Raw genomic sequence first — 25,113 nt, forward strand, 5'->3', positions numbered from 1 at the left:
TCCAGGCCTATGTTCAGTTCCATTTTGTTTGTTCAGTGTTTACTTTTGTAAATGTTCATAGTAGTTTATACAAGTGGTAGTTACTTTTAAGCCTACAGCTTGCTTTTGGGGATTTGACATCCAACAGCCTATGATTCATAAATCAGTGTGCTCTAGTGGTGTCGCTAAACAAAACAAATTTTAACTTTAACGTTTTGCTCTTGAGGATGGGATTGACAAAATGAAAATGATATTCTGATTCGTTGTTCGTATTCCTCAATTTTTGTTCAGGACGGTTTCTTAAAACTGTTCATCTGAGGTAGGAATTCAAGACAGGTTTGTAAGAAATGAGGGATAAATTTATAGGTTAAAGAGCATTCGTGTGACCATCTCAAATTAAAATAATGATAATAATCTTTGAAAATATATTCTCTGGAAGTGCTACATCTATTAGAATTAAACTTTGTAAAGTTTGTTGAGCTAATCATATTCTTTGAAAAACATGGCTCATGCTTGGCACTATTCTTGGATTTAGGTGATTTCCGCTTACACAAGATTACCGCTTACCAGTGAGCCAATCTTTGCAAAACGTGGACAGAATGCTAGGTGAGGGAATCCATTGGAATGCACCACATAGATCGTAGATTCCCTAGAAGAAAATGAACACTATCGACCAAACACAATTTATAGGACCAAAAGCATATGGTAGCTATCGCTCATTTAAACATGATGACCATTTTGGACTCGAGATATATAAGCTTTGAAAATATTTCATTTGGTAATATTAAGTCCAGTGGAACAAAATTTAGTAAACGTAATCTTGTGGCTAGGTCAATCGTATATCCAAAATGGTTCACGTGTGTTGGCTATCATGGATTTAAATGTAAATGCCTGCTGCTTAAACAAGGTTATCTGAAAAACCGGCGAGACAATGGTATTGACATTTGGAGAAAATTACATTGTATGGGAGTTCATTCAAATGTACTAAGAAAAAGTGAAATTCATTAAAAACAATATGGCTACCATCCTTTAATCTGGAAGTGATATGTCATATGGAACGAAGCTTGTATAGGTGGAAATGACGACCATCGTGGATTTATGTAAATTCTGCTTTAACAAGTTGAAACAGGAAAGCCAAAGAGCTAATTTTGGAGTGAATGGTGTTATATAATGAAAAATCTTCAAGTAAAACAATATGGCCTCTATCGACTAATCGTTGAGCAACAACAACAATATGAATTTGAGTGTTTTGCACATATTCGTTTTTCAGTAATGGCGAGTTTATTTCTGCTGTTTCACTGCAAATGTTGATAATACAGGCGCGTGTTCAAGGGATTTCGAGGGTCGAACCCCTCCCCCTGCTCAAGCGAATTTTCTCCCTCCTTGCCCTTATAACGGAATCTAGCAAACATTGATTTATACACCATCGGTTATTGGATGTCGAACATTTGATAATTCTGAGACGTAGTTTTGAAAGGAAACCCGCCACTTAATCATGGAGCATTGATTGGATTAGATTAAAGACTGTTTGGTTTTGCAAGCGATACATCATAGCGCTGTAGACAAATGTTCACCCACACACCCACCACGTGGTTTAGGGCCAGTGTGTCAAATGACAACATTCAGATATGTCTTATTTTACAAATTGAAACTAATGACATGGGTAATACCTGTGTTGTTAAACAAAGAGGATTAGATAATCCGTGATTTGTGAAATCATTTAAAAGCATCAGTTTCAGGGGCCGGTTTTTCAAACGTTAAGTAGCTTTACCAGTGGTTATCAGAAATTGTCAAAAACAAATCCGTGTTATAATAACTCTAGTTGGTAGGACGCTCGCCTGTGTGCTTGGGATGTTGGATCGAACACTGTTTATCAAAATTAACATAATTTTCACATCTAGTAGCCGATGGTTCGTGTCAACACCTTTTTGTTTTAGTTGTTAGTACCTAAAAGTGAGCAGTATGTTTTGTTTAACGACACCACTAGAGCACACTGATTAATTAATAATCGGCTATTGGATGTAAAACATTTGGTAATAGTGACATGTAGTCATCGGAGGAAACCCGCTACATTTTTTCTTCATCTTTGTTCCATTATATGGAGAGATCAAATGTGGGCTATTAATCATTGTCATTAATTACAGATATTACCTATGTCCTCCACTACGCTCTATTCGTCGGATACTAGGCAACATGCCATCAAGTAGGGACATGTAAATGGCTTCAATTTGTTTATCTTTAAAAAAAAAAACCACACACACAAAAAAACATTATTCATCTAAATTACATGTATACTAGTATTGGCATTTTCTCGTATTTGGGGGAAGGACGTAGCTCAGTGGTACAGCGCTCACCTGATGTAGGATCGATTCCCGTCGGTGAGCCCATTGGGCTATTTCTCGTTTCAGCCAGTAATAATAATAACTTTATTTAATGAGGGTGACAGGTTTAGCACAAGCTAATCTTCCACTTGGCCCTCAACAATACATTGAAATACTGGAAAAGAAAATACATATATACCAAGTACTATACTATTATAATAATGCATACATGCATATTGACTAGAGAAATCTTACATTTAACAAACATCTGTTAGTTGTGTAATATTGACACTAAAGTCTCAAAACAAAAATTATTATATAGAATAAAAATTAATCAGCCAAGTAAACATCCATGAGATATTGTTTCAGGCTGGATTTAAAGTTCGCAACTGACTTCTGGTGTCTAATATCAAGGGTATTGTATTCCATATCTGAACACCTGAGTAACTGAAGGATTTTTTATATAGTTCAGTATGAGGCCTTGGTAGCTGAAGTTTGTTTTTGTTAGAGGATCTTAGGTTATAATTACAGGTTTCAGATATTGGGGTAAGGAGAGATGTAATGTATTCTGGGGAGAAGCCATTTTGTGCTTTATATACCATTATGCCGATGTGGTATTTTATTCTGTCAGGGAAAGGTAAAATATTTAGTTCCCTGAACATGTCTTTAGATGGAGTTATTAATGGTTTGTTTAAAATTATTCTCATTGCACGTTTTTGCATTTTTAGAATTGTTCCTTAGCACAGTGTCCCCAAACAGTAGCAGCAAAGTCGAGAATTGGAACAACGTATGCATTATAGAAAACTGTTTTGGCAGCTTGATTTAAGTATATATTAAGTCTCCTGAGAAGTAAGATAGTCGAGGCCAATTTTGAAATCACTTTTCTAATGTGTACTGTCCAGGTCAGTGACTCATCTATATAAACACCAAGTACCTTTTGTGATTTTACTGCATTAAGTTTTTCATTGTTTAGTGTAATTTGTATTGAGTGCTATCATGTCTGTTGGATGGTGCATATAAAAGATACCTTATTGCTAATCGAAAAAGAGTAGCCCACGAAATGGCGACAGCGGGTTTCCTCTCTCCTATCTGTGTGGTTCTTAACCATATGTCTGACGCCATATAACCGTAAATAAAACGTGTTGAGTCCGTTGTTAAATAAAATATTTTCTTCATTTCTCGTATTTTTCGGATAGCACAGCTGTGTTCTCTCTCCCCCCCCCCCCCCCCCCCCCCCCCCCAATGTACGAATACTCCACACCTGTATTGCTACAATGTTATTCTACAGGCACCGTTGCCACTCCTAGCGAAACCATTCGGTAACCAATGCGTTGTATTGTCGATGAAGACAGGACGCGTCGCGACCCGGAACGAGGAACCGTTGATGGAAAGGTGATACTCGTTACAGCACAAACATCAGGCCAATCTAGCCAATCCATTATCGGGACCCTTTGCCTCCCCGGCCTGTCAGGAATGGCTGCGATCAGGCTTGTTGGGAACGGTTTAGCTACCGTGGCGGCTAGAGTTTCGCCAACAGCAATCATCGTTTTCTCCACAGTGACTCAGTCGCCAGATAAACAGCCTGCGAGCGGCCAGATACTGGGTCCGTCAGACTGCGGCACCAGAAACAAGTTGTACGTAACGCAGGCTGGTTGTAGGGTGTTGTGGTCTGTGGATGGATGGAAGTACGGTGTATTCGCCCCTGGTCCGCCCTGAATAGCACAAACAGAGACGTCATCTAACGAACGCTAATTAGTGTACACGTGTGTGTGTGTTAGTAGAAAAAAGAGTTGCTGTCGACGAGGTAAGAGAGTGTGTGTAGTTGGTATCAAGCGTAATTTGATACAAAACTCGACAACTTAATCATAAGTATAGTGTATTAATGAGGTTTTGAGACATGATTTGTGTGGATAAATGGTGTACATGTAGCTAGAAGGGGAAGCAATAAAGCATTTCTTTCTTCAGAAAAATACTTAGAAGTTGGGAACGGGAGCTAAACGGGGGGAGGGGTGTATGTACTGGCCCCGACTCTGTTTCGCAGCCCAGTTGAAAATCTGAATAATTACACACACACCCGCCCCACCATCCTAGTTGCTGACAACTTGCAAAAGCTATGAAAGTGTTCTTTTTAATTGGAAAGAGGCTGTTTACTAGCCCTATATTCCATTACCCCGGTTCCTTTTTACTAGCCCTGTATTCCAGTACCCCGGTTCCTTTTTACTGTCCTGTATTCCAGTACCCCGGTTCCTTTTTACTGCCCTGTATTCCAGTACCTCGGTTCCTCTTTACTAGCCCTGTATTCCAGTACACTGGTTCCTTTTTACTAGCCCTGTATTCCAGCATCCCAGTTCCTTTTTATTAGCCCTGTATTCCAGTACCCCGGTTCCTTTTTACTGTCCTGTATTCCAGTAGCCCGGTTCCTTTTTACTAGCCCTGTATTCCAGTACCCCGGTTCCTTTTTATTAGCCCTGTATTCCAGTACCCCGGTTCCTTTTTACTGTCATGTATTCCAGTACCCCGGTTCCTTTTTATTAGCCCTGTATTCCAGTACCCCGGTTCCTTTTTATTAGCCCTGTATTCCAGTACCCCGGTTCCTTTTTACTGTCCTGTATTCCAGTACCCCGGTTCCTTTTTACTGCCCTGTATTCCAGTACCCCGGTTCCTTTTTACTAGCCCTGTATTCCAGTACCCCGGTTCCTTTTTACTGTCCTGTATTCCAGTACCCCGGTTCCTTTTTACTAGCCCTGTATTCCAGTACCCCGGTTCCTTTTTACTGTTCTGTATTCCAGTACCCCGGTTCCTTTTTACTAGCCCTGTATTCCAGTACCCCGGTTCCTTTTTACTGTTCTGTATTCCAGTACCCCGGTTACTTTTTATTAGCCCTGTATTCAAGTACCCCGGTTCCTTTTTACTGTCCTGTATTCCAGTACCCCGGTTCCTTTTTACTGCCCTGTATTCCAGTACCCCGGTTCCTTTTTACTGCCCTGTATTCCAGTACCCCGGTTCCTTTTTACTAGCCCTGTATTCCAGTACCCCGGTTCCTTTTTACTGTCCTGTATTCCAGTACCCCGGTTCCTTTTTACTAGCCCTGTATTCCAGTACCCCGGTTCCTTTTTACTAGCCCTGTATTCCAGTACCCCGGTTCCTTTTTACTGCCCTGTATTCCAGTACCTTGGTTCCTCTTTACTAGCCCTGTATTCCAGTACACCGGTTCCTTTTTACTAGCCCTGTATTCCAGTACCCCGGTTCCTTTTTACTGTCCTGTATTCCAGTACCCCGGTTCCTTTTTACTGCCCTGTATTCCAGTACCCCGGTTCCTTTTTACTAGCCCTGTATTCCAGTACCCCGGTTCCTTTTTACTGTCCTGTATTCCAGTACCCCGGTTCCTTTTTACTAGCCCTGTATTCCTGTCCTGTATTCCAGTACCCCGGTTCCTTTTTACTAGCCCTGTATTCCAGTACCCCGGTTCCTTTTTACTAGCCCTGTATTCCAGTATCCCGGTTCCTTTTTACTGCCCTGTATTCCAGTACCCCGGTTCCTTTTTACTGCCCTGTATTCCAGTACCCCGGTTCCTTTTTACTAGCCCTGTATTCCAGTACCCCGGTTCCTTTTTACTGTCCTGTATTCCAGTACCCCGGTTCCTTTTTACTAGCCCTGTATTCCAGTACCCCGGTTCCTTTTTACTAGCCCTGTATTCCAGTACCCTGGTTCCTTTTTACTGTTCTGTATTCCAGTACCCCGGTTCCTTTTTACTAGCCCTGTATTCCAGTACCCCGGTTCCTTTTTACTGTTCTGTATTCCAGTACCCCGGTTCCTTTTTATTAGCCCTGTATTCCAGTACCCCGGTTCCTTTTTACTGTCCTGTATTCCAGTACCCCGGTTCCTTTTTACTGCCCTGTATTCCAGTACCCCGATTCCTTTTTACTAGCCCTGTATTCCAGTACCCCGGTTCCTTTTTACTGTCCTGTATTCCAGTACCCCGGTTCCTTTTTACTAGCCCTGTATTCCAGTACCCCGGTTCCTTTTTACTAGCCCTGTATTCCAGTACCCCGGTTCCTTTTTACTAGCCCTGTATTCCAGTACCCCGGTTCCTTTTTACTGTTCTGTATTCCAGTACCCCGGTTCCTTTTTACTGTTCTGTATTCCAGTACCCCGGTTCCTTTTTACTGTTCTGTATTCCAGTACCCCGGTTCCTTTTTACTGTTCTGTATTCCAGTACCCCAGTTCCTTTTTACTGTTCTGTATTCCAGTACCCCGGTTCCTTTTTACTGTTCTGTATTCCAGTACCCCAGTTCCTTTTTACTGCCCTCCAACTCGATGTTAGTTTAAGGTTTGTACCGCCCCGAGTATTTGCTTTTACTTTTAATGATATATATTATTGCCTTATATTAGTATTAGTTCTATATGCACACAATCAATAAATTATACAATCAACGATAAACCAACGAGAACTTTTGTGTTGGACGAGTTTAGTACATATTATGTGTATCTTTTTGCTTAAACAGACTTGTTTCGCTTTGTATTTAGTCGATACATCTGTTTATATATATATATATATATTTGTTTGTTTTTTTGTTTTTTTTAAATCAATTTGACGGCAGATGTATCACATTTTGTATTTACTGTCGTTAATCAAACGTACGGCAGAATATTAGTTCATTTTATTATCATGTTTTCCAAAGGCAGTTCCACAAATTATCAAATGGGGCGGGAGGCGGTTCATGAGGGTAGGGGCAGGGACATTCACTGTCGGGAACAGAGGGCATCCCCCTCCCCCACACACCGCTTTTTTATTTTAGTTTTTATGTCGCCACTTTTTATATTTGTCCGTTTCCCCATGCATAGGGTGTGACACCCCCTCCCTACCATTGTGGGTGACCACTAATATAAAATCCTGATTCCTTCAGTGGTGGCGTGTGATTGCGAATGGAATTTAAAAAAAAGAAAGAAAGATACATGTACCCATTGTGTATACATAATTGCCCCACCCCAATGCCCCTCCCCAATGCCCCTCCCCAATGCCCCTCCCCGCTCACATACACAACATCCCCTCAGTGGTTTTCGTTAAGACACAACCCAGGAGGAACAAGCTTGAGCCTTTACTGATACGAACACGTTAATACTTGTTGGTTTGTGATTGTAGCTGGTGTATCATTTAATTCGTCATTGGAGAGGCTGCGGTTCACAAACTGGCACATGTATGTGTACTGGTACGTAAACGAATATTTTACACAACTGGGCAATCTAATTAAAATTAGCTCCACTATTACATGTGATAGTGGAGCTAATTTTAATTAGATTAACACTGGGTTGCACTACACAAGAGCACATCGATTAATATAGTATCAGCTATTGGATGTCAAACATTTGGTAAAACAAACACGTAGTCATCAGAGGAAACCCGCTACATTTTCCCTAATGCAGCAAGGAAACAGACTGGAAAGCGCATACCACGGCCTTTGACCAGTTGTGGTGCATTGGTTACAATGAGAAAAAACTAATCAGCTTAATGGATCCACCGAGGTGTTTCGATCCTGCGTAACAAGCACCTCAAGCGAGCACTCAACCGACTGAGCTAAATCCCGCTCCCTGGTTGCTTTACAAAGCGAAGCGTTTGAATGTTGTGCACCATATTTCACGTGCTGGCCGTGTTTGAATGTTGTGCACCATATTTCACATGCTGGCCGTGTTTGAATGTTGTGCACCATATTTCACGTGCTGGCCGTGTTTGAACAAAAAAAAATGTAATTCTATATTGCAAAAACAAGCGGATTCCATTCACTGTTAGCTGGGACGAGATTCTGGATAGTGTTAGAACTGAGATATCACATATTTATCACGTAAACACTTCGTGCATGTTTGTAAATGTTAGAACTGATATACATGTGATATTATATAGTCATCACGTAAACACTATTAAACGTGCACGTTTGTACACGACTTGTAAAACGGCCTTTTCGACAGCTGCGATATAACATGTAGGCGTCGGATGATGCTGGTGAAACTTAAAATCATTTCGGTATTTACAGTTACATTGGAAATCGCTACATCTGTATTGACTGCTAATTAACTGAACGCGTGCGCGTCTGGCAGTCCCGGTATGTAAAGATAATTGAGTTGAACCAGATCAGTAAGCAACAACAGTTTCCAGTCAACTGGGAACGCTTGCTGTATGTATATATTAGCACATGAAATATACGGCAACATTTTGCCTCATATACTACATTACTGTAAAGTAAAATTCGTATACGATTGTTGAACATTTTAGAATATGTAATCCACGTTCCTGCTTCCGTGCTCTATATTAGTCATCCATTGGTGTCGGAAAGGGGGGGGGGGGGGGGGGGTAGGTGCACTGCCCCATCCAAATAAGATAAGATACATTTGTAGTTTATGCAGGTTATATATATCGATTATCGTCCCCACCCACATACAAGTTGAAAGGCTTATTAGTATATAACTGACGGGTGTTATTGTATATTATACAGCCAGTGTTAGCGAGCGAACATGGACACATGGTTCAATAATTGTGACGATTTTGACGAGTCCTGCGTGAATAGTGCAAACCGGGGCGGCTGGCGGGCCTGTTTCTCTATTCTTAGCGGGGTTTGTTTCGCACGATCAATATGATAAACTCTGTCGGAGGCTGTTTTTCTCGTTTAGGCTACATGTTCTTGAAGCAGTAACTCAGTAACAGTAACTGTTCAGCGAATCCATCGTTGTTGACAAGCGCGGGCCCAGAGGCTGGGTGTTGGAGTGCACACCCCCTTTCCTGGAACTGCAAAGTGTCGTGAAAGTCAAGTATTTGAGGTATGAAAATGTCAGTATAAATGCGTTTGAAAGATGTCAGCAAACTGGAGAGGCTTATTTAAAATGATATTAACCTGCCATTTCGTCTGGCGAGGTTCTTCCAGTCAGTGTAGGTCTTTTTAGTGTGAGGTGATGTAACATCTAAGTTTTCTTACTTCACATTGGTAGAAGAATGACTTTGTATAACAGGGCTCGAACTTAATGGCGGCACGGGCAGTCGTTTCGATAGATGCGATAAGAATAAGAATAAGACTAACTTATTTGCATAACATCCGCATATGGGCAGAGCGACATAATATACATTGATCTACAGTAACAATAACATAAATAATATTTTATACATTAATTACATGAACAAACATCTGCATCATCAAATACACATGTAATTTAAGCCTTATAAACCTGATGCTAGTCATAGTAATATATTCAGGCGAGACAGCGAAGATTGTCGGAAACTAAATCGGAATCTCGATTGTATATAGGATATGACACATGTACTTTGGGGCGAGGTGGGGTGTTAAATGCATGTAGGCTTACAGTACTTTGGAATAATGTAGGTTCTCTTTGTGACGTTAGACCTTTTACCTAGAAAAAAATGCTGCATATATTGCGAAACACAGCCCAAGTCCCAGCATACACTTTCGATACGAGCACGTGGTGTGTATTTATTGAACCAATAACCAGCCGGCGCTCATTACAATGTTTAGCGTTTTCCGATCGGATTTCCGAGGATAAGACAACTGTTTTATAGAACCCGGTAGGGCCATTTATCTTAGTGTTACGTGGCAGAGAAGTGGCGGATCTAGGGCTCTTGGCAAAGAGGATTTATATAGGGGCGTGTGCAGGAATTTCCAATTATGTGGGGGAGGCTGGGTCTATACTGTGTTGACTGTTCAAAGTATCTAGGGGGTTCGAGACATTCCCAACCAGAACATGTATTAATAAAGAAAACTCGCTTTGAGCAGGATGGGTTCGACCTGAGAACCACCACCACCCCCCACCCCCACCCCCACCCCCATCCGCACACACGCCTGTTATCTATGTAATGCTATACAGATGCTGTAACACTAGATTGACAATTTCCCTCAGACAACAACACGAGGGGTAGTTCTTTATTGCGGCGGTGGTGGTGTTTGGGAGTAGGCCTACATGAACTATACTAGAGTAACTGGGCCCCGTGGATCTTCGTCACGTCTTACGTGTATAGATCAACTTGGCGATATTCTTATGTTATTTCGAGCTTACACCGCAACACGTTGACAGGAGCTATTAGCATCATGGGCTGGGATGTAGCTTAGTCATAGAGCGCTCGCCTGACGTCAAATGCGGGGCCGGTTACAAAATCTCAGATACTATTTATTTCACAACTCATTTACAACAGTAGCCAACTCACTTTGGCTTGTTAGATAGTTTTGAAACTGTTCGTTGTAAGATAAATGATATCAAACGACCACCCATGTTGTAGTCTATTTATTGGACGAAATAAATTCTCATTGCCGATAATGTTAACATTTCCCAATAAAAGTGATATAATAAGTGTACCACCAAACCCAGGCTGCGACTGTATACCAATAGAACATGTTGCACGTCACTTGTAATTTGCATGAGTGCTTTACTAGCAGCCCTCATTTTTACTGAAAATCGCAGTTTTTCTTATAGTATCGCATTGCGATTTTCTGTGCAAGTTTTAGAGACCGCAACACAATTCCAAAATTTTAAATACTAGTGCTAATCAGTTTTTAAATGATTACCAACTGTCGCCAAACAAAGTTTGAAAAACAAAATGTTCTCTGCAGTTCTCTTACAATGGTTTCATCCTCAAGTGCACACTGCATGATAACAACTGTATACTAAAAGTAGAATGTGTTAAATGCATATTGTCACAGACCACTGACCTATTTAATGGTCTAACAAAGTATTACCATAACAAATATTATTTGATTTGTCCCTAAATGTACTTCATTCAACCATCTTCATAACCACCATACTCCATTTATTAATGATATTTTGTAAAAATAATTGAATTATGGCAAAGGTCCATAAATCAAAAACTAAAATTGCCGAGAGGGTTGACATGGATTTCATTCCATCATGGCTCAGTTAAAGTGGTGCTATATCTAGATTTGTTTTCCAACAATTAATGTAATTTTTTATTAATTATCCATTTTTAGAGAAATAAAGTCCTTAAATCCGTGACAGTATGCCTTTAATGTGTTGACAATAGATAATAGAATTGTCACAAGTCACCAATGTCACAGCTCACTATCAGAGCCGCAGTTGACACAGAACTCTATGGTTTGGGAGGGCGGCCATTAACAAGAGCCTGTTACCTAGCAGCAGTGGTGTTGTTTTCACATCAAAGAAAGGCGGAATTGGTCCACGTCCTAAAGAGCTAACAAGCGTTTTATTGGTTTGACCTATATGAAATATTCGTCTAAAGGGCATAGCGGTTTACTTGCGACCAATCGGCATTACGTCCATCTACATGCTGTTATGTTATTCCTGGCATTAATATAGGCCTGCTGGATACCGGGGAATGCTGGAATGTCAATAAACTTTATTTTCATTGGTGCCTGGCAGCTACAGCAAGGGTCGGATCTAAGGGAGGTAAGTTTATCTGACCAGATCAACCCAATTGTATTTTCCTGAATCTGCGTTAACTAGTACGGTGCAGCAAACAGTGTAGGACTGCGTCGTGATGTGCTGTGCCATTAGTTATTTGAGAGGGGGTTCTGTGGATGGGGATATACTCCCCCCCCCCCCCCACCCCCACCCCCAGTACGACTAGGGAATTACTTATTTTTACTGGGCAGATCCTGTATTCTTAGGGATTGTGTTATTGTTTGAAGTGGGTTGAGTATTGTTTCTCTAACTTTTATGTTATTCTGTTACGTACAGTGTCAACTACTGTCCCACGACTGGTATATCAAAGACCGTGGTATGTGGTCTCCAGTTTGTTATTCTGTATTACACCAGGGTGACTTTAAAACTTTTTCCGACTGAACCCGTCTGTCCGCCCAGTAAAATATATGTCACATACACACACACATTGCTACATAATGTGTATATTGCTGTAACGAGTTGCATAAATGATTAGAATGTTAAAACAATTATAACATGACCCACTTCCTAATCGCGTCCTCTCAAAAACTGAAAGGCGTGGGATGTAACTGAAGCGATAGAGCGTCTTTCATGGGGCGGATCTGCTGGGTGTTCGTTGGTGTGCGTTGTGATTTGACAATGGCGTAGGAAGGTGCCAAAAAGTGGCATATATACACATATACACACACTTTTACACAATTATAAAGCAAATATAAAGGAAAATATCTGAAAAGTGTCCCCCCCCCCCCCCCCCCCGCTTCCTACGCTAGGGAAATCATCGCTCCCTGGGGCGGGATGTAGCCCAGTGGTAAAGCGCTCGCTTGATGCGCGGTCAGTTTAGAATCGATCCTCGTCGTTGGCCCTATTAGGCTATTTCTCGTTCCAGCCAGTGCTCCACGACTGGTGTAACAAAGGCCGTGGTGTGTGCTATTTATGTGCTATTTAACCGTAAATAAAATGTGTCGAGTGCGTTGTTAAATAAAACATTTCCTTCCTTTTCATCGCTCCTGTTTCGGATAGGTACGTGTTTCGTCTTGCAGCGGCTGTATTAGTCGGAAACATGAAATGTAGTGATAAGTGTGAACTCCAGAATAACCAAACTAAAGGTCTGTGGCATCGGGTTTAACAATGTATGTAGGCCCATCTTGGATGGTCTTTTAGCCCAAAGCGCACGCTTGCCATGTTGTCACATGTAACAGAATACGGCTAGAGGTAGGGGAGGGGGATAATCTAACAAAGTTTAAAACCCCCTTCAAAAAGATGGTACATCATACCATAAAACATATCCCAAAAGGATTTTTATTTATTCCCATCTTAACCCCCATGTACATGTGGTCTGAAGGTAAATACCAAAAATTAACCAAATACGCGAAATAACGGACAGATGATAAATCAGATACAAGTTGTATTTATTAATAATTATGCTTTTAATTTCTTTAACATGTAGCAATAATGATCTTTGTAAGGTCCAGGGGCAATAACATTATGTATTTAATATATACAGCTAAGTTTGGTTAGTAACTGTGTCGGAGTATTGCAGACAAACAGGGTAGACGTTCTACGTTCATGGTAAGTCTCTGATATGCTTTCTACTGGTACACCTGGTATTTTATTGTAACAACGTTTCCAGCGCAGCTAGAACGTTCATCCGGGTAGCTGAAACATTTGTTTCCACCTCAAAATAAATGTTGAAGTTCGTACAGTATTCCTCCAAACTCAAGTTTTTGTAGGCACGCTTGAGTCGAAATATGTCGCTGGACGTGTGCAGAGAAAGACAGCAGTCTCGAGCATACCGTACATCATAGTACAGTTGAGTGTATATCTGCTTTGGATCAATGTCAACTCGGGCCACATACGCCTCAAAGTCTGGCGCAGAAACAAAATGGCCACCCATGCCCTTCAATTTAGCTAGATCGTTATTTCGGCATTTGTCGATTTCAAGTTCTCAGACTCTTTTTGGAGAGTCCGGCATATACCAGCTGATTCTGTTTCGTTCCATGTTTTCATCAGCTCGTTTGTCTTGGACAACTTTCTATACTCTTCCATTCAACTTGACTAGCTCGTAACTGAGCTTTGATGTTTGATGATGATGCAGATTTAAGTCCCTTCATTCCTCTGATCTTGTGCTCATAGCTGATGTCATCCACCTGTCTTTCGATGGCCATGCTATTTATTGGGGCCTTGTCCAGAACATTAGGGTCAATATTGAGAAGGAGCTTTGTACTGTTTTGGTTGAAGTCACCGATGCCATCCTTCTGCTAATTTGGGGAGAGTTCTGCTCTGATGCCAAAATAATCGCATCCAACAGCTTCTTGGACCAAAGCCTTGCTTTGAATTGCCTTTCATCTACAATGCTGAACACAGGTTTTGATAGATCCAGAAATATCTCTGCATCAGTGGTCGTTAGATTGTTATAGAGCTTTTGCATTACAGGTATAAGCTCTTGATACGTCACGTCAGTGCAAGAAACGGTTCAACCAGATGAACTCTTAGGATTGATACTGCCGACATTATTCTTCGGGGCAATATGTGTTGCAAACTGTTCTGAGTAATTCCATGGTTTGTGGTCGAAATCCTTGCTGATGAAACGCGTCTTGATGTCCAGAAATTGCTCTGTGACAGCACCATGTGTTGTTGCATTCACCATAACCTTTGCGGACAACTTGTCTTTTCCAACCGCAATTTTGACTGCTTCATTTACGCCGATAGTGATGTTGAGTGTCAGAACTGGATGGGTAGAGCACAACAATTCATCTGGAACATGATCTGTCTCACGCTCAACCAAGACTTGTTCATCAACACCAAAGTTATGTGCAGTTGAGTCAATCATCCTGAAATTGATTTTAAAAACCCAAAACAACATTTTGGAATCAACACCACCACCACCACACGTTGTAAATATGTTGAGTATAGCGAGTTTCAGGTTGGCGAGGTTTACTTTGGTCTATTTATTGGTAGTGATGGAAAGGCTCAGAATGTTCCATTGATGGTTACACCCTACACCATGAAAGAACCGACTTTCTTTTTTGAGCCGTCGTCATGATACGTTATCAGTCTCATCAGACGCCATGATCTCATCAACGATGCACTTGAGCGTATAGGTTTCAATAGCCCATCCTGTTTCTCCAATGCTTTTGTTGCTTGGAGCTGTATCAACATCAGTGCTAGCAGAATCTTCTTCGTGATGCTTCCACTGTGTTCCAAACGTCTCGTTGGCCACTGTTATGACAGCGGAAACGACCTAGTTGTTTGAGCAGTGATTTGAGCTGATGAATTTGGCGACAGCACTGTAGAACTCTGCTTTGACGCGCTTGTTAGATGTCCTTATGTGACGAGACTGTTAAGGCATTACGTCAGATATTTCTTACAAACAAATAAATGTAATAAATGCTGCAATATTATAAGTGATACACACAAAAGACAAAAACCTGCATTGCACTGTTAACATGAAAAATGGCCAAAAACACTCATATTTTGAACATACCTGTACATGGGGGTTAGACACCGAATATGATAATGTGAGTGTGTTCAAAACATTGTTAATATAGTATACCATGATTTGCATGGGGGTTTTGTTGGAATATTTGTTATTTTTTATTTATCCCCTCCCCCTACTAGAGGACTCTAGCTATGACATATGTTGACCTGTGGAGTAAACAAACTATCAAATCAGATCAGACGTAATACTCGTACATGATTTTTAAATGAGTTGCGAGTATATTTGATCAATAACCCAGAATCAAAAATATTATTGGTAGTAAATCTTAAGGCAGTGATGAATTTTACTTGTGGAATATAGGAAATTACATTTCAGGACATCTAGTTTTCAAAATTTTACGGGGAAGCATACCCCCGAACCCTCTAGAAACTTTGCTTTGCGCCTTCGATCTCAACCAGTCCCCCTACTAAAATGTCTGCTTGCTATCGCCGTGCCTGGAATCAGCATTCTAGTGTCATCTGTGTCCAGTCTAGCCAGTAAGGTGGGCTTCGTATGCAGTTTTGAATTTCGATATGTATCGCATAATATGGCGATATGGGGATCCTCTACGAGACCACCCAAATATATACGATGCATTGAAGACAGTAGTAGTAGTACTAAACTAAGTAACATGCGGCTGGGTAAAAGTTGGTGTCTCGGTCGCGTCATGATTAAGCCATCGGACATAATGTTGGTTCTGGGTTCGCTGCCCGGTACCGACTCCCAACCAGAACGAGTTTTAACGACTCAATGGGTAGGTGTAAGACTACTACACCAACGTTTCTCTCACTAACCACTAATTACTAACCCACTGTCCTGGACACAGCCCAGATAGCTAAGTTGTGTGCCCAGGACAGCGTGTTTGAACCTTAATTGGATATAAGCACAAAAATAAGAAAAAAAGTTGGAGGTGCACCTACTTTGGCTAGAGCAGTTAATACCACAAGTCCTGCCATTGGTGATAAATGTGACAGTTTGTTGTGATACAATGTTGGTTCATGTGTCCAGTAAATTCCTGTAATTTAATTTGAAGTAGTGTCAGTGTAGCTGTTACCATTGTGTTTGAAACATGTAATTTAATTTGAACTAGTGTCAATGTAGCTGTTACCATTGTGTTTGAAACATGTAATTTAATTTGAAGTAGTGTCAGTGTAGCTGTTACCATTGTGTTTGAAACATGTAATTTAATTTGAAGTAGTGTCAATGTAGCTGTTACCATTGTGTTTGAAACATGTAATTTAATTTGAAGTAGTGTCAGTGTAGCTGTTACCATTGTGTTTGAAACATGTAATTTAATTTGAACTAGTATCAATGTAGCTGTTACCATTGTGTTTGAAACATGTAATTTAATTTGAACTAGTGTCAGTGTAGCTGTTACCATTGTGTTTGAAACATGTAATTTAATTTGAACTAGTATCAATGTAGCTGTTACCATTGTGTTTGAAACATGTAATTTAATTTGAACTAGTGTCAGTGTAGCTGTTACCATTGTGTTTGAAACATGTAATTTAATTTGAACTAGTGTCAATGTAGCTGTTACCATTGTGTTTGAAACATGTAATTTAATTTGAACTAGTGTCAATGTAGCTGTTACCATTGTGTTTGAAACATGTAATTTAATTTGAAGTAGTGTCAGTGTAGCTGTTACCATTGTGTTTGAAACATGTAATTTAATTTGAAGTAGTGTCAGTGTAGCTGTTACCATTGTGTTTGAAACATGTAATGTGCCAACTATCAGTGTGCCTGAAACGTGCGGGGTCCTACTAAAAATAGCATGACAAGTTTAATGCGGAATTACGGTTAGTAGTAAGGGGGCCTGTATAGATCCATGACCTACTTTCCGTGACCTTGACCTTGATGACGTCACGTGACCTCGTCCTACTGGCCCTGACCTACTTAGTCTAGTCCTGACCTATTTAGCCCGATCCGTCGTACTTAGCAACGCCCGTGCTATCCTGTCTGTGGGACGTGTAGGATCCCTTGCTACTAATGGGAAACTGTAGCGGGTTTCCTCTCTAAACTGTCCAAAAGTATGTTTCACATCCAATAGGCAATGATTCATAAATCGAGTGATCTAGTGGTGTCGTTAACCTACCACTTCTAAGGACTCTGCCCGACGCGAGGTAGTGTATTTATTTTTAGCGCCCTGAATGATGAATGGTTATCACTGTTTACATCCGGGAAGCGGTGGTATCTTGTGTTGGCAGTCTCTAAATAAAATACTCTTCGGAACTAGAAGTTACATTCTTAAAGACGTGAAATAAGAAATGATTTAAATAGGTGTAAAATAGAATTGTCGTCCCACTATGTCTCCCGCGCTAGCGCATTCACAAGATTATTATTAACTGACCTATTTCGTCACTTCATTCCGCGCTTCGCCGCTCGCACATATAATGGTTTAAATGACAGATTTTGTTGAGGTCTCGGTAGCTCAGTCGTTAGCGTAGTCGACTTTAGCGTGAAAGGTACGTCGTTCGTATCTCATGTGGGGAAATTATATTTTTAAAAGAAAATACAAATTTATAGTTTGTTTTTATTTTACTTATTTACTTACTTATTTATTTGTTTATTTATTTATTATGTTACGAATTTTTTTCAAGCATCCTCTAATAACCCTGTGGGGACGGGACGTAGCTCAGTGTTCCCTTGATGTGGGTCAGTCTGGTATATATCCAGCCAATGCTCCACAACTGAACAACGGTATGTACTATCCTGTCTGTGGGATGGTGTAGGATCCCTTGCTGCTAATAAAAAAAAAAGTAGCCCATGCAGTGGCGACAGCGGGTTTTCTCAATCAATATCTGTGTGGTCCTTAACCATATGTCTGACGCCATATAACCGTAAATAAAATGTGTTGAGTGCGTCGTTAAATAAAACATTTCTTTCTTTCTTGTATAACCATAAATAAAATATATTGAGTAAAAACATTTCCTTCCTCGTAAAATAAAGATTAATTGAATACAAATATTTTGTTTTGTTTTAGTCATAGGAAAAGAAAGACATATTTGTTAATAAGAAAGGAATAATTGTTAAGGAGAAGAAAGGTGTGTGTGTGTGTGTGTGTGTGTGTGTGTGTGTGTGTGTGTGTGTGTGTGTGTGTGTGTGTGTGTGTGTGTGTGTGTGTGTGTGTGAAAGAGTGAAACATCCCCAGCCCATTGCTTTGAAGAAAGAACGCGTGACTGCAACTGAACGCTCCGACCTAAACTATGATCTTTTAGCTGCATTTTAAACACAAGTATTTCCCTAGAGTACAAGCCTTTTTACAGGGCTTTTTTAATTACCAAATAGGTAAATACAGTGGTCGATCTAGGATCGATCCCCGTCGGTGGCCCATTAAGCTATAGCCAACTAGTGTATTATGTCTGGTATATCAAAGATCGTGGTATGTTCTGTCTTGTACACACAGCTCTTGCTACTATAAAGTAGCGGTAGTAATATCCAATCACAAATCTAGTCATAGAGTAAAAAACTCAAAAAACAAACGCAATGTTTTGGTTTTTCATTTATTTCTAAATTACAAATCACTGACACATATATATAAAATGGACACACACTGGGTTACATCGAGAGGCCTTAAGGGCGACATGTGAATAATATGAGTGTTCATTTCTCTTCATCATCGTCGTCGTCCTCATCGTCGGTATCGTCGCGGCTCCTCTGGCTCCGGCTCCGGCTCCTAGGGCTCATATAGCTCCTCTGGCTCCTATAGCTCCTCTGGCTCCTCTAGCTCATATAGCTCCTGCTCCTCTGGCTCATATAGCTCCTCTGGCTCCTATAGCTCCTATAGCTCCTGCTCTGGCTCCTATAGCTCCTCTGGCTCCTAGGGCTCATATAGCTCCTCTGGCTCCTAAAGCTCCTGCTCCTCTGGCTCCTATAGCTCCTATAGCTCCTGCTCTGGCTCCTAGGGCTCATATAGCTCCTCTGGCTCCTATAGCTCCTGCTCATAGGGCTCCTATAGCTCCTGCTCCTCTGGCTCCTATAGCTCCTCTGGCTCCTCATATTGGTTTCACATTCTCGAGGAGAGACGCCATGTTAAGACATTTTCAACAAAAACATGCTAAAGGTCTACCACCACCACCACCACCACCACAGCAGCAGCAGCAGCAGCAGCAGCCCCTAAGATTGTTACATCCGTTCACCATGATCGTGTCGGGACCCACGTCGTGTGGAAAGACAGTTTTGTTGTACAAACTGCTAAGGGATGGTAAAATCCACCCGCCTCCCCAGCGCATCATCTGGCTCTACAAACGATGGCAACCCCTCTATGATACGATCAAAATGGTTGCTGAGTGAAATTTGTTCAAGGCATACCCGATAATTTGGAAAAGGATCGTTATTTGGATCCCAGAGTCAGAAATCTCATCGTGTTGGACGACTTGATGTCTACAGCTGGAAAAGACCCTCGCATCACCGACCTGTTCACGGAAGGAAGTCACCACAGAAACCTCTCTGTGATTGCCATCAACCAGAACTTGTATCACAGCAAGGACCCGACACAGAGAAGAAACTGTCATTACTTGGCACTGTTTAACAACCCCATCGACAAGCAGCAAGTCCTAACCTTGGCACAGCAGATGTATCCTGGAAATACTCGTCATTTCATGCAGCGGTTTGAGGAAGCTACCCATAGGTACTACGGATATCTCTTGGTGGACTTGAAACCGACCACGCCCGAACATTGGCGTCTTCGGCCTAATGGTTTAGAGACGGGGCCGTCCGAATGGTATAAAAGCACGAACGTAACGGCGAATGTCTCAGAAGAGTTGCAGCCACTGACGAAGAAAGAGCTCTACATGCAAATCATGCAAAGAAACGTATTCAAGAGAAAACTACCAGGCATACCCGCTTACGAAAGTGACGACGAAGAAGATGATGAGGTAGAACCCTATCTGAAAAAAGTCAAGAGGATGCAGTCTTGCGATACGTGTGGTCTGGTCTTTAAAGACGGAAGCGACTTGCAGCGACACGTGAAAACGTGCGAAAAGGGAAATGAAAAAGAAGAAGAGCCGTCGCCCGACCTGGAAAACGAAGGCATTCGTCTCATGGTGGAACGTGAATTTGACATCAATCATGACTATATCGAAAGCAAGAGGAAACGCTACGAAGAAAAAAACATGTCCCAAGATGCCATTGAAAGAAACATGAAGACATTGCAATGGAAGTTATTTAAAGACACGTACTCTCGCTTTCTGACCTATATGCATTACTTTGACAAAGGTTCCAACACCAGAAAATTTTTATAGTTTGTGAATCCAGACAAAGATGTGAGACCACAGATTCGTTCTAAATTAAATCAGTATCGTTCATGGATCGGCGAATATTTGGATGAACAAGACGACGACGATACCGACGATGAGGAGGACGACGACGATGAAGAGAAATGAACACTCATATTATTCACATGTCGCCCTTAAGGCCTCTCGATGTAACCCAGTGTGTGTCCATTTTATATATGTGTCAGTGATTTGTAATTTAGAAATAAATGAAAAACCAAAACATTGCGTTTGTTTTTTGAGTTTTTTACTCTATGACTAGATTTGTGATTGGATATTACTACCGCTACTTTATAGTAGCAAGAGCTGTGTGTACAAGACAGAACATACCACGATCTTTGATATACCAGACATAATACACTAGTTGGCTATAGCTTAATGGGCCACCGACGGGGATCGATCCTAGATCGACCACTGTATTTACCTATTTGGTAATTAAAAAAGCCCTGTAAAAAGGCTTGTACTCTAGGGAAAGAAAGAAGTGTTTTATTTAACGACGCACTCAACACATTTTATTTTACGGTTATATGGCGTCAGACATATGGTTAAGGACCACACAGATTTTGAGAGGAAACCCGCTGTCACCACTGCATGGGCTACTCTTCCGATTAGCAGCAAGGGATCTTTTATTTGCGCTTCCCACAGGCAGGATAGCACAAACCATGGCCTTTGTTGAACCAGTTATGGATCACTGGTCGGTGCAAGTGGTTTACACCTACCCAATGAGCCTTGCGGAGCACTCACTCAGGGTTTGGAGTCGGTATCTGGATTAAAAATCCCATGCCTCGACTGGGATCCGAACCCAGTACCTACCAGCCTGTAGACCGATGGCCTGCCACGACGCCACCAGGGCCGGTGTACTCTAGGGAAATACTTGTGTTTAAAATGCAGCTAAAAGATCATAGTTTAGGTCGGAGCGTTCAGTTGCAGTCACGCGTTCTTTCTTCAAAGCAATGGGCTGGGGATGTTTCACTCTCTTTCTTTCACACACACACACACACACACACACACACACACACACACACACACACACACACACACACACACACACACACACACACACACACACACACACACACACACACACACACACACACACACACACACACACACACACACACACCTACCTTTCTTCTCCTTAACAATTATTCCTTTCTTCTCCTTAACACATATGCCTTTCTTCTTAACAAACATTCCTTTCTTCGAGACAAATATGTCTTTCTTTTCCTATGACTAAAACAAAACAAAATATTTGTATTCAATTAATCTTTATTTTACGAGGAAGGAAATGTTTTATTTACTCAATATATTTTATTTATGGTTATACAAGAAAGAAAGAAATGTTTTATTTAACGACGCACTCAACACATTGTATTTACGGTTATACGGACATATGGTTAAGGACCACACAGATATTGATTGAGAAAACCCGCTGTCGCCACTGCATGGACTACTCTTTTTTTTATTAGCAGCAAGGGATCCTACACCATCCCACAGACAGGATAGTACATACCGTTGTCCAGTTGTGGAGCATTGGCTGGATATATACCAGACCGACCCACATCAAGGGAACACTGAGCTACGTCCCGTCCCCACAGGGTTATTAGACGATGCTTGAAAAAAAATCGTAACATAATAAATAAATAAACAAATAAATAAGTAAGTAAATAAGTAAAATAAAAACAAACTATAAATTTGTATTTTCTTTTAAAAATATAATTTCCCCACATGAGATACGAACGACGTACCTTTCACGCTAAAGTCGACTACGCTAACGACTGAGCTACCGAGACATCAACAAAATCTGTCATTTAAACCATTATATGTGCGAGCGGCGAAGCGCGGAATGAAGTGACGAAATAGGTCAGTTAATAATAATCTTGTGAATGCGCTAGCGCGGGAGACATAGTGGGACGACAATTCTATTTTACACCTATTTAAATCATTTCTTATTTCACGTCTTTAAGAATGTAACTTCTAGTTCCGAAGAGTATTTTATTTAGAGACTGCCAACACAAGATACCACCGCTTCCCGGATGTAAACAGTGATAACCATTCATCATTCAGGGCGCTAAAAATAAATACACTACCTCGCGTCGGGCAGAGTCCTTAGAAGTGGTAGGTTAACGACACCACTAGAGCACTCGATTTATGAATCATTGCCTATTGGATGTGAAACATACTTTTGGACAGTTTTAGAGAGGAAACCCGCTACAGTTTCCCATTAGTAGCAAGGGATCCTACACTTCCCACAGACAGGATAGCACGGGCGTTGCTAAGTACGACGGATCGGGCTAAATAGGTCAGGACTAGACTAAGTAGGTCAGGGGCCGGTCTAAGTAGGTCAGGGCCAGTAGAACGAGGTCACGTGACGTCATCAAGGTCAAGGTCACGGAAAGTAGGTCATGGATCTATACAGGCCCCCTTACTACTACGGTTGTCATAGACACTACCCATTCCCTCTCAAATGAGCAGCTTAGCCCACAATTTTTTCTATTTTACTTTAGGGTGAGGGGTGGTAGTACTTAAATCCATGGTGTATAATATACTATATTAAGTCGATGGATATGTTGCTATTGCCGTCAATGGGAATGTCGATGTCAGCGCTATGTTATTCAATAAGTGCGCATTTAAAACCTACCGCAAAAACAAATGTATTGGGCTTCAAATGGGACACACACACACACACATGCACACAGACAGACAGACAGAAACACACACACACACACACATGCACACATACAGACAGACACAGACACACACACACACACACCACATCTCCGGTTGCTACGTGCTTGCACAGTACACCAGCACTGCAGTTATTCACTAATCTGGCTCGACAGTTTGCTCAAAGAAGTATATAAACTATCGTCAAATATCACGGTCATTATGTCAGCGGTCTACTCTCTCGCTAGGGGGTTAGCCTGCTTAGCTGCTTTCACACTCGGCTCGACATCATGAACACTCAGGTGAGCGTTAAACTAAAATTCAAAGTATAAACTGTGGAAATTAAATTACATCATACACATTGTAGTTCATATTTATTATTATTGGCGTCTGCGGGGCCGTAGATGAACCGAAATGCGTGGAGCGTCAGTAGCTTGCAGTTAAGTGTCAGAATATACCCACCTACAGCAGAATAGAGCTGTGGAGAACACTCGGGTGTGGATCGCAGTTGAAAATGAGGGGCTTCAGGAGGGTAATGTGTGTCTGAAATGTCGACTGGTGGGTGAGGTGGTAGTTGAAAATGAGGGGCTTCAGGAGGGTAATGTGTGTCTGAAATGTCGACTGGTAGGTTAGGTGGTAGTTGAAAACGAGGGGCTTCAGGAGGGTAATGTGTGTCTGAAATGTCGACTGGTGGGTGAGGTGGCAGTTGAAAATGATGGGCTTCAGGAAGGTAATGTGTGGCTGAAATGTCGACTGGTAGGTGAGGTGGCAGTTGAAAATGAGGGGCTTCAGGAGGGTAATGTGTGTGTGAAATTTCGACTGGTAGGTGAGGTGGTAGTTGAAAACAACATCCTGCTAAAGGCAGTGTGAGATGAAGGTAGTACTAAACCAAATAACTTCCGGCTGGGTCAAAGTTCGAGGTGCACCCAACTTTTGATAGAGAAGTGAACACCACAAGTCCTGTGATTGGTTATAAATGTGAGTGTGTTGGTTGTAAAAAATAATAGTTTCATCTGGGTAAAAAAAAATGTGCAATTTTATTTCATCTAGTACCAATGTGTCAAGTAGCCTTGTGCTTGAAACATGTATGGGGTACCTGTAAAAAAAAAGTACTCGAATTTTGTGCGAAACTAGGGTAGTCATAGACGCTACCCGTTATCTCAGAAACGAGCAGCTTGACCCCCATTTTTTTCTGATTCACTTTAAGTGTAAGGGGTGGTAGTATTTATATCCGTGACGTTTACGTCGGTTGATACGTTGCAGGTAGGAGTTTTAGCCACATATGTTACTATTGTCGTCTATGGGATTTGATTTGGTAGTATACACCCTATGAAACGGTATGAGTTTCACAAACAAAACATACTTATATATGTATTAGCATTCCAGTCACTGTTAGCTTTACATATAGAGGGCTTCTATATTTTTCTACCTGACTCGGTGGCATCGTGGTTAGGCCATTGGTCTACAGGCTGGTAGGTACTAGGTTCGGATCCCAGTCGAGGTATGGGATTTTTAATCCAGATACTGACTCCAAACCCTGAGTGAGTGCTCCGCAAGGCTCAGTGGGTAGGTGTAAAACCACTTGCTCCGACCCGTGATCCATAACTGGATCAACAAAGGCCATGGGAAGCGCAAATAAAAGATCCCTTGCTGCTAATCGGAAAGAGTAGCCCATGTAGTGGCGACAGCGAGTTTCCTTTCAAAATCTGTGTGGTCCTTAACCATATGTCTGACGTCATATAACCGTCAATAAAATGTGTTGAGTGCGTCGTTAAATAAAACTTCTTTTTTTTAAATATATTTTTCTCTATTTTTTCATGTATACGGTTACAATTATTTGATAGACATCCACGCTATTGCTCCGCGACTGGCATATGTTATCCTGTTTGTGGGATGGTGCATATAAAGGATACCTTGCTGCTAATCAAAAGTGGTAGCAGGTTTTCACTCATTATCTGTGTGGTCATTAGCCATGTCTGACGCC

The 25,113-nt window shown here is 41.3% G+C and overlaps 1 protein-coding gene across 3 annotated transcripts in view; it reads left to right on the forward strand.

The window, feature by feature from the left end:
- The first annotated feature begins 3,584 nt into the window (after nucleotides 1-3,584).
- LOC121383343 (amiloride-sensitive amine oxidase [copper-containing]-like) overlaps nucleotides 3,585-25,113 on the forward strand; it is a 33,032-nt gene continuing 11,503 nt past the window's right edge. Inside the window, exons 1-2 of one of the 3 annotated variants that reach the window (XM_041513317.1) lie at nucleotides 3,585-4,104; nucleotides 8,964-9,110. The gene's annotated coding sequence lies outside the window, so the exon portion shown is untranslated. Of the gene's footprint in view, nucleotides 4,105-8,963; nucleotides 9,111-23,367; nucleotides 23,432-25,113 lie in introns of those variants that run through there. The other 2 variants (XM_041513316.1, XM_041513318.1) reach the window with 2 other exon arrangements.

This window comes from Gigantopelta aegis, chromosome 10, assembly GCF_016097555.1.
Source record: "Gigantopelta aegis isolate Gae_Host chromosome 10, Gae_host_genome, whole genome shotgun sequence".
Taxonomy (NCBI): domain Eukaryota; kingdom Metazoa; phylum Mollusca; class Gastropoda; order Neomphalida; family Peltospiridae; genus Gigantopelta; species Gigantopelta aegis.